Consider the following 15,770-nt stretch of genomic DNA (forward strand, 5'->3'; position numbering starts at 1 on the left):
TTGCCTGAGCCACTAGGGCCCTATATGTATGCAGCGATAAATACCCAGACCTACTTGGGTCTTTTTGCGCGTCTGCCGGGGCGAAGTTCGGCTTTGCCGCACGGCGCGTTACTTTGAAATCGAGCTTACGGATGCGTCTCGTGCCCTTGGAATTCACCACGCGGCACTAATCGAAAGGGATTAGTCGCACGCGAAAAAGGTTCACCTTGCGAAAAGTTTGTTGAACACAAAATAAAAAAATCAAGTTTTGCTCGCGCCATCTCCCCCGCAATAATTTGTGAGGTCCCGCTTTTGTTGTTTCTACAGCGGTCGCTAGCTGTTTGTCTCTGTACCAGTGTTGTAAAGAGGAAAAAAAAAACAGAAAAAAAAACGAGGGCTGTAGATTTTCAGGTGACTTGAAAATTCATTCATTAAATCGTTTTTATCATGCCAACATTTGAGAGCCATAATATTAATGGCATTTTATAATATTTCCTATTTAAAAAATATAATAAAAGAAATTGTTTATAGGGCCTTCGAAAGCAATTCGCTTTCAAATGTGATGCAGCATGTAAATATTACTCTGAGATGTACCACGGGAAGCTGTTCAAAACTGCATAGCGGCTTTGCCCCAGTGCACCTTGGCGCTTCTTCCTCGTTGGAGCTCTTTGCGACTAAAAAAGCGGCGCGAAAGCTGTTGTAGCAAACGCGTACCATTCGTCCGCGTCAAGTCGCAATCGGGGGACGAGTCGTCGCAAAAGCGTTGCGCGGAAAAGCCGACTAAAACCAGCCTAATATTGCGAACGGGACCAATTTTCACGTCCTTTTAATATCTTTCACGCGTTGAAATAGATTTGTGTAGATTTTTAAATGCTGGCAGCACTAAAATGGCATCGAACCTTTCATGCTCGTCGCTAGTTCACCTACGGCGAGAGGGGAAATGTTGTTACTCCCGTCGTTTACCCGCGTTTTCTCAAAGCCAGTTTACCTCTGAAATCGGACCAAAGAACTGTTGCTATTGCCACTTTTCACCAATTCCGCACAAGCGAAAAAAGTTGTTAATAAAAAACACGACCCTGGCCAGCATCCTAGTGAATGCTTAAATCGTAAGAAATTAAACATTGTAAATAAAAAACACGAATGTATTTACAAGCCGGCAAGGTTCGCTCCACGGTTACACATCGGTAATTTTCTTAAGTTTCCAGTCTCACCGCATGTTAAGCATGCGGTCGCTTAATTATTCCTCAGAGCAGAAACTCGGCTGTTGAGTGTCCAGCGATGCGTAAAAATACAATGAAGGAAATTGTTTATTGGGGCCATCGAAATCAATTCGCATTGAAACGTCAAGAAGGGTGTAAATAATACTCTGGGACAAACTGCGGGCCGCTTTTCCAAACCGCGTCTGCCGGGGCGATATCGCGTAGGGAGATAGAGCGGCTTTGCCGCAGCACACCTTGCCATTTCTTTCTCTATGGAGCTCGTTGCGACTAAAAAAAAGGCGCCAGAGCTATTGTAGCAAACGCGTACGATTCGTCCGCGTCAAGTCTCGATCGTGGGACGCAAAAGCGTCGCAAAAGCGTAGCGCGGAAAAGCCGACTTAAAGCAGCCTAATATTGCGAATGGGACCAATTTTCACGTTCTTTTAATATTTCTTCACGCGTTGAATTCGATTTGCGTAATTTTTAAACGCTTGCAGCAATAATATGGCATCGAACCTTTCCAGCTCGTCGCTAGTTCACGTACGGCGAGAGGGGAAATTTTGTTACTCCCGTCGTTTACCCGCGTTTTCTCAAAGCCTGTTTACTACTGAAATCGGACCACAAGTCGCCTAGTGTGGGAGGAGAACTGTGAAGGGAGTAGAACTGCCTCTCCACACACACACACACACGCAGAGAGACAAAGCATTTTCACTGTATACAAAAACTGTTGCGATTGCCACTTGTCACCAATTCCGCACATACGAATAAAGTTGATAAAAAAAAAATACGCCCCTGGCCAGCATCCCAGTAAATGTGCATATCGTAAGAAATTTAGCATTGGAATTAAAAAGCACGAATTTATTTACAAGCCGGCAAGGTTCACTCCACAGTTACACATCGATAATTTTCTCAAGTTTCCAGTCTCACCGCATGTTAAGCATGCGGTCGCTTAATTATTCCTCAGAGCAGAAACTCGGCTGTTGAGTGTCCAGCGATGCGTAAAAATACAATGAGGCAAATTGTTTATTGGGGCCTTCGAAATCAGTTCGCATTGAACCGTCAAAAAGGGTGTAAGTAATACTCTGGGACGTACTGCGGGCCGCTTTTCCAAACCGCGTCTGCCGGGGCGATATCGCGTAGGGAGATAGAGCGGCTTTGCCGCAGCACACCTTGCCATTTCTTTCTCTATGGAGCTCGTTGCGACTAAAAAAAAGGCGCCAGAGCTGTTGTAGCAAACGCGTACCATTCGTCCGCGTCAAGTCTCGATCGGGGGACGAGTCGTCGCAAAAGTGTAGCGCGGAAAAGCCGACTTAAAGCAGCCTAATCTTGCGAATGGGACCAATTTTCACGCCCTTTTAATATTTCTTCACGCGTTGAATTAGATTTGCGTAATTTTTAAACGCTTGCAGCATTAAAATGGCATCGAAGTTTTCATGCTCGTCGCTAGTTCACGTACGGCGAGAGGGGAAATTTTGTTACTCCCGTCATTTATCCGCGTTTTCTCAAAGCCTGTTTACCACTGAAATCGGACCACAAGTCGCCTAGTGTGGGAGGAGAACTGTGAAGGGAGTAGAACTGCCTCTCGACACACACACACGCAGAGAGAAAAAGCATTTTCACTGTATACAAGAACTGTTGCGATTGCCACTTTTCACCAATTCCGCACAAACAAATAAAGTTGTTAAAAAAAATACAGCCCTGGCCAGCATTCTAGTAAATGCGTAAATCGTAAGAAATTTAGCATTGGAATTAAAAAACATGAATTTATTTACAAGCCGGCAAGGTTCACTCCACAGTTACACATCCGTAATTTTCTTAAGTTTCCAGTCTCACCGCATGTTAAACAGCGGTCGCTTAATTAGTCCTAAGAGCAGAAACTTGGCTGTTGAGTGTTCAGCGCTGCGTAAAAATACAATAAAGGAAATTGTTTATTGGGGCCTTCGAAATCAGTTCGCATTGAAACGCCAAGAAGGGTGTAAATAATACTCTGGGACGTACTGCGGGCCGCTTTTCCAAACCGTGTCTGCCGGGGCGATATCGCGTAGGGAGATAGAGCGGCTTTGCCGCAGCACACCTTGCCATTTTTTTCTTCTCCATGGAGCTCGTTGCGACTAAAAAAAAGGCGCCAGAGCTGTTGTAGCAAACGCGTACCATTCGTCCGCGTCAAGTCTCTATCGGGGGACGAGTCGTCGCAAAAGTGTAGCGCGGAAAAGCCGACTTAAAGCAGCCTAATCTTGCGAATGGGACCAATTTTCAAGTCCTTTTAATATTTCTTCACGCGTTGAATTAGATTTGCGTAATTTTTAAACCCTTGCAGCAATAAAATGGCATCGAACCTTTCATGCTCGTCGCTAGTTCACGTACGGCGAGAGGGGAAATTTTGTTACTCCCGTCGTTTACCCGCGTTTTCTCAAAGCCTGTTTACTACTGAAATCGGACCGCGAGTCGCCTAGTGTGGGAGGAGAACTCAGAAGGGAGTAGAACTGCCTCTCGACACACACACACGCAGAGAGAAAAAGCATTTTCACTGTATACAAGAACTGTTGCGATTGCCACTTTTCACCAATTCCGCACAAACAAATAAAGTTGTTAAACAAAATACGGCCCTGGCCAGCATTCTAGTAAATGCGTAAATCGTAAGAAATTTAGCATTGGAATTAAAAAACATGAATTTATTTACAAGCCGGCAAGGTTCACTCCACAGTTACACATCCGTAATTTTCTTGTTTCCAGTCTCACCGCATGTTAAACAGCGGTCGCTTAATTAGTCCTAAGAGCAGAAACTTGGCTGTTGAGTGTTCAGCGCTGCGTAAAAATACAATAAAGGAAATTGTTTATTGGGGCCTTCGAAATCAGTTCGCATTGAAACGTCAAGAAGGGTGTAAATAATACTCTGGGACGTACTGCGGGCCGCTTTTCCAAACCGTGTCTGCCGGGGCGATATCGCGTAGGGAGATAGAGCGGCTTTGCCGCAGCACACCTTGCCATTTTTTTTTCTCCATGGAGCTCGTTGCGACTAAAAAGGAGGCGCCAGAGCTGTTGTAGCAAACGCGTACCATTCGTCCGCGTCAAGTCTCGATCGGGGGACGAGTCGTCGCAAAAGCGTAGCGCGGAAAAGCCCAAGAAAAGCGGCCTAGTCTAGCGAATGGGACCAATTTTCACGTCCTTTTAATATTTCTTCACGCGTTGAATTAGATTTGTGTAGATTTTTAAACGCTGGCAGCATTAAAATGGCATCGAACCTTTCATTCTCGTCGCTAGTTCACCTACGGCGAGAGGGGAAATGCTGTTACTCCCGTCGTTTTCCCGCGTTCTCTCAAAGCCTGTTTACAACTTAAATCGGACCACAAGTCGCCTAGTGTGGGAGGAGAACTGTGAAGGGAGTAGAACTGCCTCTCGACACACACACACGCAGAGAGAAAAAGCATTTTCACTGTATACAAGAACTGTTGCGATTGCCACTTTTCACCAATTCCGCACAAACAAATAAAGTTGTTAAAAAAAATACGGCCCTGGCCAGCATTCTAGTAAAGGCGTAAATCGTAAGACATTTAGCATTGGAATTAAAAAACATGAATTTATTTACAAGCCGGCAAGGTTCACTCCACAGTTACACATCCGTAATTTTCTTAAGTTTCCAGTCTCACCGCATGTTAAACAGCGGTCGCTTAATTAGTCCTAAGAGCAGAAACTTGGCTGTTGAGTGTTCAGCGCTGCGTAAAAATACAATAAAGGAAATTGTTTATTGGGTCTTCGAAATCAGTTCGCATTGAAACGCCAAGAAGGGTGTAAATAATACTCTGGGACGTACTGCGGGCCGCTTTCCCTTATGAAAATGGAATTTGCCTTTTTACTTCCTTTGTTTTTCCTTTTTGCTTCCTGAACAGCCTTCCAATAGACTTTTCCTTTCTTTTGACTGAAGGAAGTTTCCTTTGAACTCACCTTGTTGAGACTTTCCTTTCTTTTGACAGAAGGAAGCTCATTTTTAAACTGGCTTTCTTTGGCAATACCAATAATGACCTTCCTTTGTTTGTCCTCAAGTAAAGAGGAAGTAAGTTCCCTTTACTCTTTATGCATCATAACCTTCTTTTTTTGTTCTTAAGTGAAAACATACGAAGCTCATTCTTTTCAGCTCTACTTCTCGTTTTTTTCTTTCGTGAGTATCCCTTGCACTTTTTTTACTTCTGAACTTTTTACAATAAACCATTCATACATTTATCAAAATATACACAATCGCATTCGTTTTTTTTGCTGTGCAAGTAAACATCATTTTCATTTTTTTTTTCATTTTATTTTGAATCCATGCTATTGGTTTTTTTTTTCTTTTTTTCATGAGCTAGATCTTATTTTTAGCGCGAGTTTCTTCTTAGTCACCACAGAAGGACCAAGAATATTCACCCCTTCCTCCCTTTGTCCTTAAGTGCAAAGATAACTTTTTTTTCACGCATTTCTTGTGCTTATTTTTGTGTGTGTGGCATTACTTGGTCTATGTCTTGCCCCTCTGAATTTCTTTTTACATAAAATATAACACATTCAAGAATTTTCATACATGTTAAAGAATGCCATGTGGTTCAAATTCATCGCTTTCGCAGCCCGCTGCTTCGATGGCGATGCATGCGCGAGACGGCGTCTACATCTGCGACCGCTGCTTCAGCACTCTGACACGGTACGCAACGAAGCTCGGCATAGGGCTGGCAGGGTTCTTCAGTATTTGGGTCGGCACTGCAGCCTGGCAACGCTTGGCTCGCAGCGACGCTGTTAGCAAGCGCGGCCTGCTTCCGTCGTGATTTAGTGCACCTCGGTACGGCGCGACGTTGACGTCGCGCAAGCACGCTTTTACCGTGGTGGCATTTCCAGTGCGTGCGACAGGTAGGCGACGGGTAGGCGGTTATCGCAGCACCATCGATAACGGCTTCAAAAGCCTGCGGTTAAATGCACTTCACGATGTGCCTAGTGCGGGATTTCACACTAGTCACGAAAGTCAAGCTCGTTTACTTCCTATCACAGTTTAAAGACCAGCAATTAATACGTCGGCGACGTCGGTACCATCGTGCACAAGAAGCCCACGCAGCCGAGATTACCAAGTACAACCAGTAAAACCAACGTCCTCACGTTGAGTAAAACCAATGAAGATTGATACGCACCACAAGAATTCCGCTTCAAAAAAAAAGCGCTGCTGTAGCTAGTGACAATAATTTGCTTAAATTATTTGCGTTTGTTACGCATCACATATCATTAGTAAAAAAAAACAAACTCTTAATTGTTTTAATCATAGTTTTTATTTTAAAAGTTTGTTCAATTTGCAAAAGTGAATTTAAAATTTTGATTCGTTCGAAATGGCGCTTGAGACTCTAGCGCTATCGTTTTCGTGAGAACAGCCGGCGGCGGCGGCATACTTCACTATGTATTTCATGACTGTAGGAAGTTGATTGTTCGCGGTTCGTTGTGTTCGTCGTGTTTTCACAGCGTGAGTAGTGCAAATGGCCGATCACGTCTTGGTTAAATGGGCGACCGCTCAGAAGTGGTACACATACCCCGTAAGAAACCTACAATCAAAAGAACTGCAGCCGAAACTGGTCGATAATCCAAAATACCTGAAGATTATTCTGAACCAAGGAGTACTACATGTGCAATGGAAGGAGGGGTCGTACTCTCCTGCGTTCAGCCTCGGAGTGGGTAAGTAGTCAAACGTCTCTTGTCTCTTTTCGTTTTCGTAATAATGTTCACCGGTGAAAACACCTTCCTTTGCTACTCGCGGTGAGTCGTGTCGCGAAGTCGTTTACATGCCCGCATTACGACCGCATTGTGTTAACCGGCAGGTGACAGTAGTGCACATGGTGCACGGGGTAGACAGACAGTTGATTCCGGGAACTACGTGAAATAATAAAAAAAAAGCCTAATGAACAGAATCTGCGGAAATAAGAAGTAGAATAAACGCGTCAGCTATCGTTACGTGGACCTGATTCTCCCTGTTTACACAGCAAATGGCATTTCTCGGTGTTTCGTGATAACAGGAGTAGGCTTCCAATTTGGGCTCCGAAAAAAAAAATCTTGTTTTCACCGTTGTCTCGGTACGGTGCGGCATAGAAAATGGCAGCTCCTTGAATATTGAAGCTGATTTAGAACAAGTTTTCAAGATGCCCAGGGTGCTCGTTACGAGACAACTGGTAGTGTAGCAGCGAAACGGACGCTTTCACAGCTGCAGGCGACTGAAGTTTAAGCAGATAAAAGCGCCCAACGTTTTGCCGCATTCATTTATTTTCATGTTCATTTCTTTGTTTCTTTTTATTGAAGCATCAAACATGCTTCCTTTCTTCGCTACCAGCCATTCTCCAGATTTTGTGCAGAGAGAGAAAACTTTATTTCAAAAAGAAAAAAAAGGAAAACAAAAGAAGTGTGTGTGTGGGGGGGGGGTGCAGTGCATGGAGTCGCCATTCCAAGACCGCAGTGGCCTGGGCTGCCGCTTTTGCCTGAGTTACCAGACTACGCTGGGTCGCTAGGTCAGAGCGTAGCAAGACAAGCAGTGATATCAGTTACCAACAGCATAATGCTTAGTGGGTGGAACAGCACGAAAAGACGAAGCACACAAGAAGAGAGTGTGTTTCGTCTTTTCGCGCTGTTCCACCGACTATGCAATTGTACCAACTCGCCCAACTGTCCATCCTACTTCAAAGCATAATGCTGCAATGATTTTTAGCTGCCGATCTAAAAGTTGCTCCCAGTGCACAGGGTACGGCCAACAGGTGGAAGAGCACCGCTCTGTCCACTTTATTTTCAATGCTGCCGTTGCGCTTTGCCACTAGTTCAGGACTAGGTTGTCTGCCACGGGATCGCGTGCTCTCTTTCATAAAGCTCACGACTGTACATGGGTACAATCCCAGCATTCATGGCCGCATTTCAGTGGAGGTGAAATGCAAGTTGACTGTGTACTGTATGATGTCATTTGCACATTAAAAAACCCCAGGTGAGCCCAGCACTACGGCATCCCTCATAGCTATAGCTTAAGTCGCTTTGGGACATAAAACACTATGAACCTACCATAAAGCAGAGTGGCTATGTTTTACGGTATGCGTGGGAGCTCAAACTGTTTTTCTGGAAATGCATCCTTTGTTTTCTCCACTACTGCTCAAGTGGGCAGAATGCCCACTTGAGCAGTAGTGATGCTGGATGGTGTCAGCTCGCAGTTAAACATTACTGTGTCCTTTTATGTGCAAGGTTTGCTCAAGGGCTAATGTTCCTCCTTAAGAAGTGTTGCTTTGAACCCTAAACAGTATCCATGCTACAAATCTCTTGTCAGTGGTCTTCATTTGGTCACTATTTTGCTGATCTCATGTGTGGAACCAGATATCTGCACAATGCGTTATACTGAACAATTTTTGTATGATGCATTTGAGTGCAAATACAATTTAGTGAATAGACCTTGCCACATGTCATTTTGCAGGACAACTGCAGCTGTGACAAAATGTCTAAGCCAACAGATGCAAAAAAGAGAGTCCTGGAGCTTGAGGGTGAAGTGGAGTCTGCAAAAAAAAAGAAGGAAGAAATATAAGGCCGCAAGAGATGAAGCAAGTCAGATGCTTGGTATGTGATCGCTTTTTTTGAAGCCATTGGAATGCTGATTTCCATTGCTATGAAACTGAAATTATTTGCTGTGTCGCCAGCTGCTACGTAAAGCATAACAAATTCAAGTGCTAACTCTTAAATGAGTAAGACCTCTTGGTCTGTAGCACGTCCTAGTAAAAGCACCAGTAAGATTATGTTGCTGCAATAAGGTTCCCCCTACACTGAGGATTAGGATCGGTGTTCTTCCTGTAGTTGTCTTTGCAACACATTATAGGTGGTGTACAGTAGTGCTCAGCTACACCGTGGCGCTGCTGCATGACGCCACCAACCACCATGCTTGCAGTGCACGTAGCAGATGAACTGCTGCCACTCCTGTTCTGCAAGCATGCTTTGTTTGTGTTAGTGACTTGCGTGTCACATGTCATTGCTTGGGATCGGCATGCATCTGAGATTGAGCCTGTTGTCGTATGTGATAGCTGCATGAAAATGCATGATAAACAAATGCTACTCAAGGTGAGCACCTGTGCTGGTTTGTGCTGCTCAAGCCGAGGCCGGAAAGCAGGCGCGGGATCGGGTTCCTTTCTGTTCTGGAGTGGTCGTTGACAACAACGCTCCAGTGAACCCGGAGAGCTGCATTAGGTTCAAACATATTCACAGGGTATAAGTTGGAGCCAGACGGCTGCGGCAGGTCTGTGGTGCTCTTGCATTACTGTGGACGGCGTATCGGAATGGAACCCTTGATTCCCTCAGATTTTAACCTCGGAGTCTCCTGCAAATGATGAGGTGCATCTAGAATGAGCACAGGAGGGACACCAAAAAATCTAAATTTGTATGAAATTATCATATGTGGCCTCATCCTGTCTTGGACCTTGGAGTCCTTATGCGCTTCATTTTCCTGTGCCATTTTGGTCACTTAGGTGGTGTTTTTTTTTCACAACAGGAAATTTATGCTTGTGCAAGCTCGGCACCTGGCTCAGCAATCTGCCTAACTTAACTCGGTCACTACACCATGTTAGCAAATGTCGACACGAAAGACAGACACGAGATAGGTGAAGCATGGGCTATCGAGTATCAGCTACACACTCAAGTGTCAGCCTTTGTCCAAATGTATGGCCTACTGCTGCCGCCATACATGTATATTGCATGCTGACCTCTTCAAGGCCCTTGCTACCGACAAACTGTTTCAGGGATGTGATCTGACTAACTTCTGTTAAAGCGCTCACAGCTATCTCGGCATCATCATCCGCACCCATGAATTCATTCTAAGCAATAGCAGCTCCCGTCAGTTGCACTGTAGTTACAACGTCCTCCGCAGTTAATTCAAACCAGGCATTTCCACAGCGAACAAAGAGATCAGAAGTGGGATGTCAGCATTGGCTTCATCAATTGCTATCAGCATCCCCTAGATTATGTACCGCTGATAGGGCGCCTTGAGTGCGTGAGTGATGCCAGTGTCTAGCAGCTAAATTTTGAATGGCGAATTTGGTGACAGAAAGGGGTTGGTCATGCATTCAAGGGCAAAGAAAAGGCTTTTCTCTTGTGGTGAATGTTACATGGGCTGCTGCTGCTAGTGATGAAATAGTATGTTTTGTTTAACCTTTCCTTTTTTGTTTTTTTTTTCAGATGTTGCTGAGCTGGTCAATCAGCTGACGGAATCCGTTAATAATGCTGCGCGTACAACACAAGAAGTTGTGCCGCCAACCGAGGCTCAGGTTAGTTGCTTTAGTCTAGTGTCTGCATGGTTGTCCTCATTACTGCCTTTCTCGATGAAACTTTTTTAAGGGTCACACAAGAACTTGGTTCTAGCTTTACGATAGCACTACCACAAGTCGTGCACTTCCATTGAGAAGTGTGCAGGGATAGGGAAATGAGGAGCTCATTATCAATGTGAATGAAGTCAGCAGTCACTGAATTCAGAGATAGGCAAGAAGCAATGCTCTTTATAATTGGTTGGCTCTTAGGGTTTAATGTCCAAAGCGACTGAGAGATACTGTAGTGCAAGGCTCTGGAAATTTCGACCACCTGGGGTTCTTTAACGGGCACCGACAACACAGCACACGGGCACCTTGCGTTTCGCCTCCACTGAAAAGCGGCTGCCGTGGCTAGGATGCTCATTATGAGGCTGGGCTCACAGACTGCATAATTAGTAGCATAATGATATTTTAAATGAATGTCAATTTAATAGAAACGACAAAAGACAGACAGTGCTATTTTCTTAAATTCGTCAAAACAATCATGAAAAAAAAATCCCAACTGCTTCCTTTCATTTTAGTGACTGTTACTTCATTCGTGTGTACTTTGATTTGGAAGAGTTTTTGTGAAAGCTGTAGTGATCGGAAGTGCAAGGTTACTTTTGTTTACGCTTCCTGTTGAGCATACTTCGCTTGAGCTATAGCAAAGTCCTTTTCATCAGAAAGGAGATTTCCATTAGCTTGTTTAATATTCAGCAATTTCTTAGGTTATCGATCTCGGAAGGCCATCTTTTTGCACTACAACTCGAATGACGCAGCTGGTGCTCCTCTAATCAGTCATTTTAGCGACTTGGGCCAGTGATCATGGTATTCAAGCTAATATGCAGATAATCCACTTGCACCTGACAGCCACCTGCAATGTCACTCTGGCAAGTCAAAGGCAATTAACCACCATGGTATTGCCAGGAGGGTCTTTGAGAAGGAGTTGTGGCTTCTTAAGCTGATCCAACAATAGTTCAATTTCACTGTAACCCCTTGAGCACTATTATTTCGAGATTTCTAGCTAAAATTGCTGAAAATTACGATATCGTTAAAGGCCCCATTACATGAAAATTTGTTGTCTGTGTTGTGAGTGAAACATCAAGAGCATGGCGCTGGCAAGTGGCATGGCCGAACACACATTCTTCGATGATTTGTGTGGCTTAACGAGACCACATGATATCCAAAAGTTAGGAGGAGCTGCTAACTCCGGTCGTTCATTTGAGGTGGGAAGGTGAAATACGAATCAACATTCCAGTGCTCTTCAATGCTGAGTCAGGCTTGCTACACCTAGGCTACGCAGACATGTTGATACAGCTTGGTTAAAGCAGGGCTTTATATGTTAGGTGGTAGCCTACACTGGTCGCATCATACCCTTAAAGGCAGAGCTTAAGTGTCCCTTTAGTTTTTACTTTTACTGCTGGTTTCTATTGGTAGTGTAATAAAAAAGGAGGTATCCGAGACAAAAATATTTGAACCAGAAACTAAGTGAAATGAGTGCAGTGAAGTTTATTGCTCATTACGTGAAAAATCAACTGCCTGCCAATAAGCAGCAATCTAGTCGAGTAACATAAAGCGAGGTAACTGGAAATGCTTTACAAGGGACGACCAAGAATGAATGCCCAGGGGGTTTCATCGGAATGTTGTCAATTTTCATCCACTGACACAGAACTCGCAATAGTATCGTCTGAGCTGTCATCATCTTCGTCGGAAGAACTACTCATGTCATCACTGTCGTCTTCGTTTCCCGTAATGCAAAAATTGGTGTGGCAATGAAGAAAAGCTTCTTTCCCACGATGACAGGCCAACAGTGCATGCGTTGCCTCTACCAGGCACCATTTTTCTCATTAAGGCTGCTTAAAAGGCTTTCAAGCGGTAGAACAAAAAGCAGTTAACGGGTCATTGGTGGCATCTGTCAAATGGCGCATCACCTAAGCCACAGAGGAGCGCTGTACTCGCCTAAAACTCTCAGGGTGAGGATCTATCCTGCAAGGACAAGCTACACTCGTCCAAAATGGCTTGAGGGCAGCTTTACAAGGACGAGCTGCTTGTCCAAAGCGTTTGAGGGGTTAAATTATGAAAGCTACCTGTGCAAGCTGGAAACTAAATGTTGCCTCAAAGTAGCACATACAGAGCAGGGAGTGCATGCTTTTACTAAACCTTCATTGGCAGTTTTTTTAATTGGTTGAGCTTCTGATGTACGAAAAGGACGTTAGTATTTTTAAACAGGAGGTGACAATGTGGGCACTGTGCTCTGTCTAAACTGGCTTTTAATGGCCTTTGCAATGTATTAATGATGAGTAAATCCCTTTATTTTCTGACTTAAAATCTGTTTTTTTTTTATTGTTGAAATGCAAGCATAAATTAGGTCATTAAAAAATCTTATTTCTTGTTTCTTCTTCTGCTATAGCAATGCACTATTAGTGCTCAAACCTTTGCGGGGCATTATGTGCCCTCTTTTTGGCTAGTTACCTTAAATACATAGTACAGAATTGTCAGGTTACGCTAATAAAAATGTTAAAAGATGTTTGGCATCATTCAAAATTATATCAAAACACCGCACGGGAAGGTGTCAAAAACATCCAATAGTTTTTGTATGCCTTCATTGTTGTACATGTTAAAGTATGGCTTCTTGAATGTGTATTTTTACTTGCAAACAAATGACCTTAATTATGCGTTTTGGGGTTTCTTTGAATGTTCTGAAGCTGGTCTAAGTTTTTTGTTGTTTGTAAAGCCCCTTCATTTTCATATTGCATATCGAGGAATATTCTTTTATGTTGCAATACTGGTCAAAGTACTAATATTTGCTTTTTGTTCTTGCAGGTGCACATTGGCAGTAATATTATGGTAAATCAGCAGCTGATTGACCGCATGAAACTCAGTGCGGGCAATCAAGCAACAAAGTTTGCGTGTAACTTGGTGCGGGTTGTGTTCTCACCCGAAGAACTGGAAGAAAGCTCACTCTATGGCCGTGTCTGCAATGCCCGCAAGGAAGAAGCTCCAAAAAAGGCACTGGACTGCCCAAAATTGGATGCTGTTATCTGTAAGTCCTCGAGCTCATAGCCTGTGCATGTGATGCAAGAGCATTCTGAAATATTGTCCAAACAGCTGACTTTTCAGTGATGATCAGGGCCATAATGCTTGTCTTAGTGCATAATGCTGTGGTGCCTGCATGGCGCTCACACTGTCCGTGCTCTGTATATTTAATTTACAAAAGCTAAGGAAGGCTGGATGGACTCTAGCTTGTTCATTGCAGTCATGCTTCTAATGTTTTTTTCTTTTTGCAGCCTACACCTGCTTTCTCAATGGAGTACTGGCCAAGGTGGTCACCGGCAGTTGCGCATGTTTGCACTGGGATTGTGGGCTGTGATCCGATTTTTTGTCGCAGGGTCTTCGAAAGCAGGCCTAATTGCAAGGCTCGAACAGAGGAAGTACATCTATTCAAATAAATATAAGCTCATACAAACAAATGTTTCAGTCTGAACATACTTCCTTCGAACATCCACCAAATATCCCATAGTCATCATTCCTTGGAACTTCCTTTGAACCAATAATTGGCCACTGCCTGTGAACTCAACTCAAACTGACAGCGGTCTGTTCACTGGGAGCTCAAAGGAAATTCACAGGAAATTCACAGGATGGTCAGAGAAAGTTAATTCACCGTGAATTCAAAATCAGTAGCCAATTCTCAGTCCAGAGGAAGTTGCTTCCTTCTGACTTTTTTGAGTTCACATTGAACTCAAAGGATGTTCCCATTTTTATAAGGGTTTCCAAACCGTGTCTGCCGGGGCGATATCGCGTAGGGAGATAGAGCGGCTTTGCCGCAGCACACCTTGCCATTTTTTTCTTCTCCATGGAGCTCGTTGCGACTAAAAAAAAGGCGCCAGAGCTGTTGTAGCAAACGCGTACCATTCGTCCGCGTCAAGTCTCGATCGGGGGACGAGTCGTCGCAAAAGCGTAGCGCGGAAAAGCCCAAGAAAAGCGGCCTAGTCTTGCGAATGGGACCAATTTTCACGTCCTTTTAATATTTCTTCACGCGTTGAATTAGATTTGTGTAGATTTTTAAACGCTGGCAGCATTAAAATGGCATCGAACCTTTTATGCTCGTCGCTAGTTCACGTACGGCGAGAGGGGAAATGTTACTCCCGTCGTTTACCCGCGTTTTCTCAAAGCCTGTTTACCTCTGAAATCGGACCAAAGAACTGTTGCTATTGCCACCTTTCACCAATTCCGCACAAGAGAAAAAAGCTGTTACCAAAAAAAAACCACCCTCGCCAGCATCCTAGTGAATGCGTAATTCGTAAGAAATTAAAAATTGGAATTAAAAAACACGAATTTATTTACAAGCCCGCAAAATTCGCTGCACGGTTACACATGCGTAAATTTCTTTAGTTTTCAGTCTCATCGCATGTTAAACAGCGGTCGCCTAATTAGTCCTAAGAGCAGAAACTTGGCTATTGAGTGTCCAGCGCTGCGTAAAAATACAATAAAGGAAATTGTTTATTGGGGCCTTCGAAATCAGTTCGCATTGAAACGTCAAGAAGGGTGTAAATAATGCTCTGGGACGTACTGCGGGCCGCTTTTCCAAACCGCGTCTGCCGGGGCGATATCGCGTAGGGAGATAGAGCTGCTTTGCCGCAGCACACCTAGCCATTTGTTTCTCCATGGAGCTCGTTGCGACTAAAAAAAGCCGCCAGAGCTGTTGTAGCAAACGCGTACCATTCGTCCGCGTCAAGTCTCTATCGGGGGACGAGTCGTCGCAAAAGTGTAGCGCGGAAAAGCCGACTTAAAGCAGCCTAATCTTGCGAATGGGACCAATTTTCACGTCCTTTTAATATTTCTTCACGCGTTGAATTAGATTTGCGTAATTTTTAAACCCTTGCAGCAATAAAATGGCATCGAACCTTTCATGCTCGTCGCTAGTTCACGTACGGCGAGAGGGGAAATTTTGTTACTCCCGTCGTTTACCCGCGTTTTCTCAAAGCCTGTTTACTACTGAAATCGGACCACGAGTGGCCTAGTGTGGGAGGAGAACTCTGAAGGGAGTAGAACTGCCTCTCGACACACACACACGCAGAGAGAAAAAGCATTTTGACTGTATACAAGAACTGTTGCGATTGCCACTTTTCACCAATTCCGCACAAACAAATAAAGTTGTTAAACAAAATACGGCCCTGGCCAGCATTCTAGTAAATGCGTAAATCGTAAGAAATTTAGCATTGGAATTAAAAAACATGAAATTATTTACAAGCCGGCAAGGTTCACTCTACAGTTACACATCCGTAATTTTCTTAAGTTT

At 44.0% G+C, this 15,770-nt stretch overlaps 1 long non-coding RNA gene across 1 annotated transcript; it reads left to right on the forward strand.

Moving 5' to 3' along the window:
• The first annotated feature begins 13,297 nt into the window (after nt 1-13,297).
• Nucleotides 13,298-14,126, forward strand: LOC146210230 (uncharacterized). The gene is made up of 2 exons (XR_014703516.1): nt 13,298-13,514; nt 13,759-14,126. It is a non-coding gene; the product is annotated as an uncharacterized LOC146210230 (long non-coding RNA).
• The last annotated feature ends 1,644 nt before the right edge of the window (nt 14,127-15,770 follow it).

This window comes from Amblyomma maculatum, chromosome 1, assembly GCF_055883805.1.
Source record: "Amblyomma maculatum isolate TAMU_Amacu chromosome 1, ASM5588380v1, whole genome shotgun sequence".
Taxonomy (NCBI): domain Eukaryota; kingdom Metazoa; phylum Arthropoda; class Arachnida; order Ixodida; family Ixodidae; genus Amblyomma; species Amblyomma maculatum.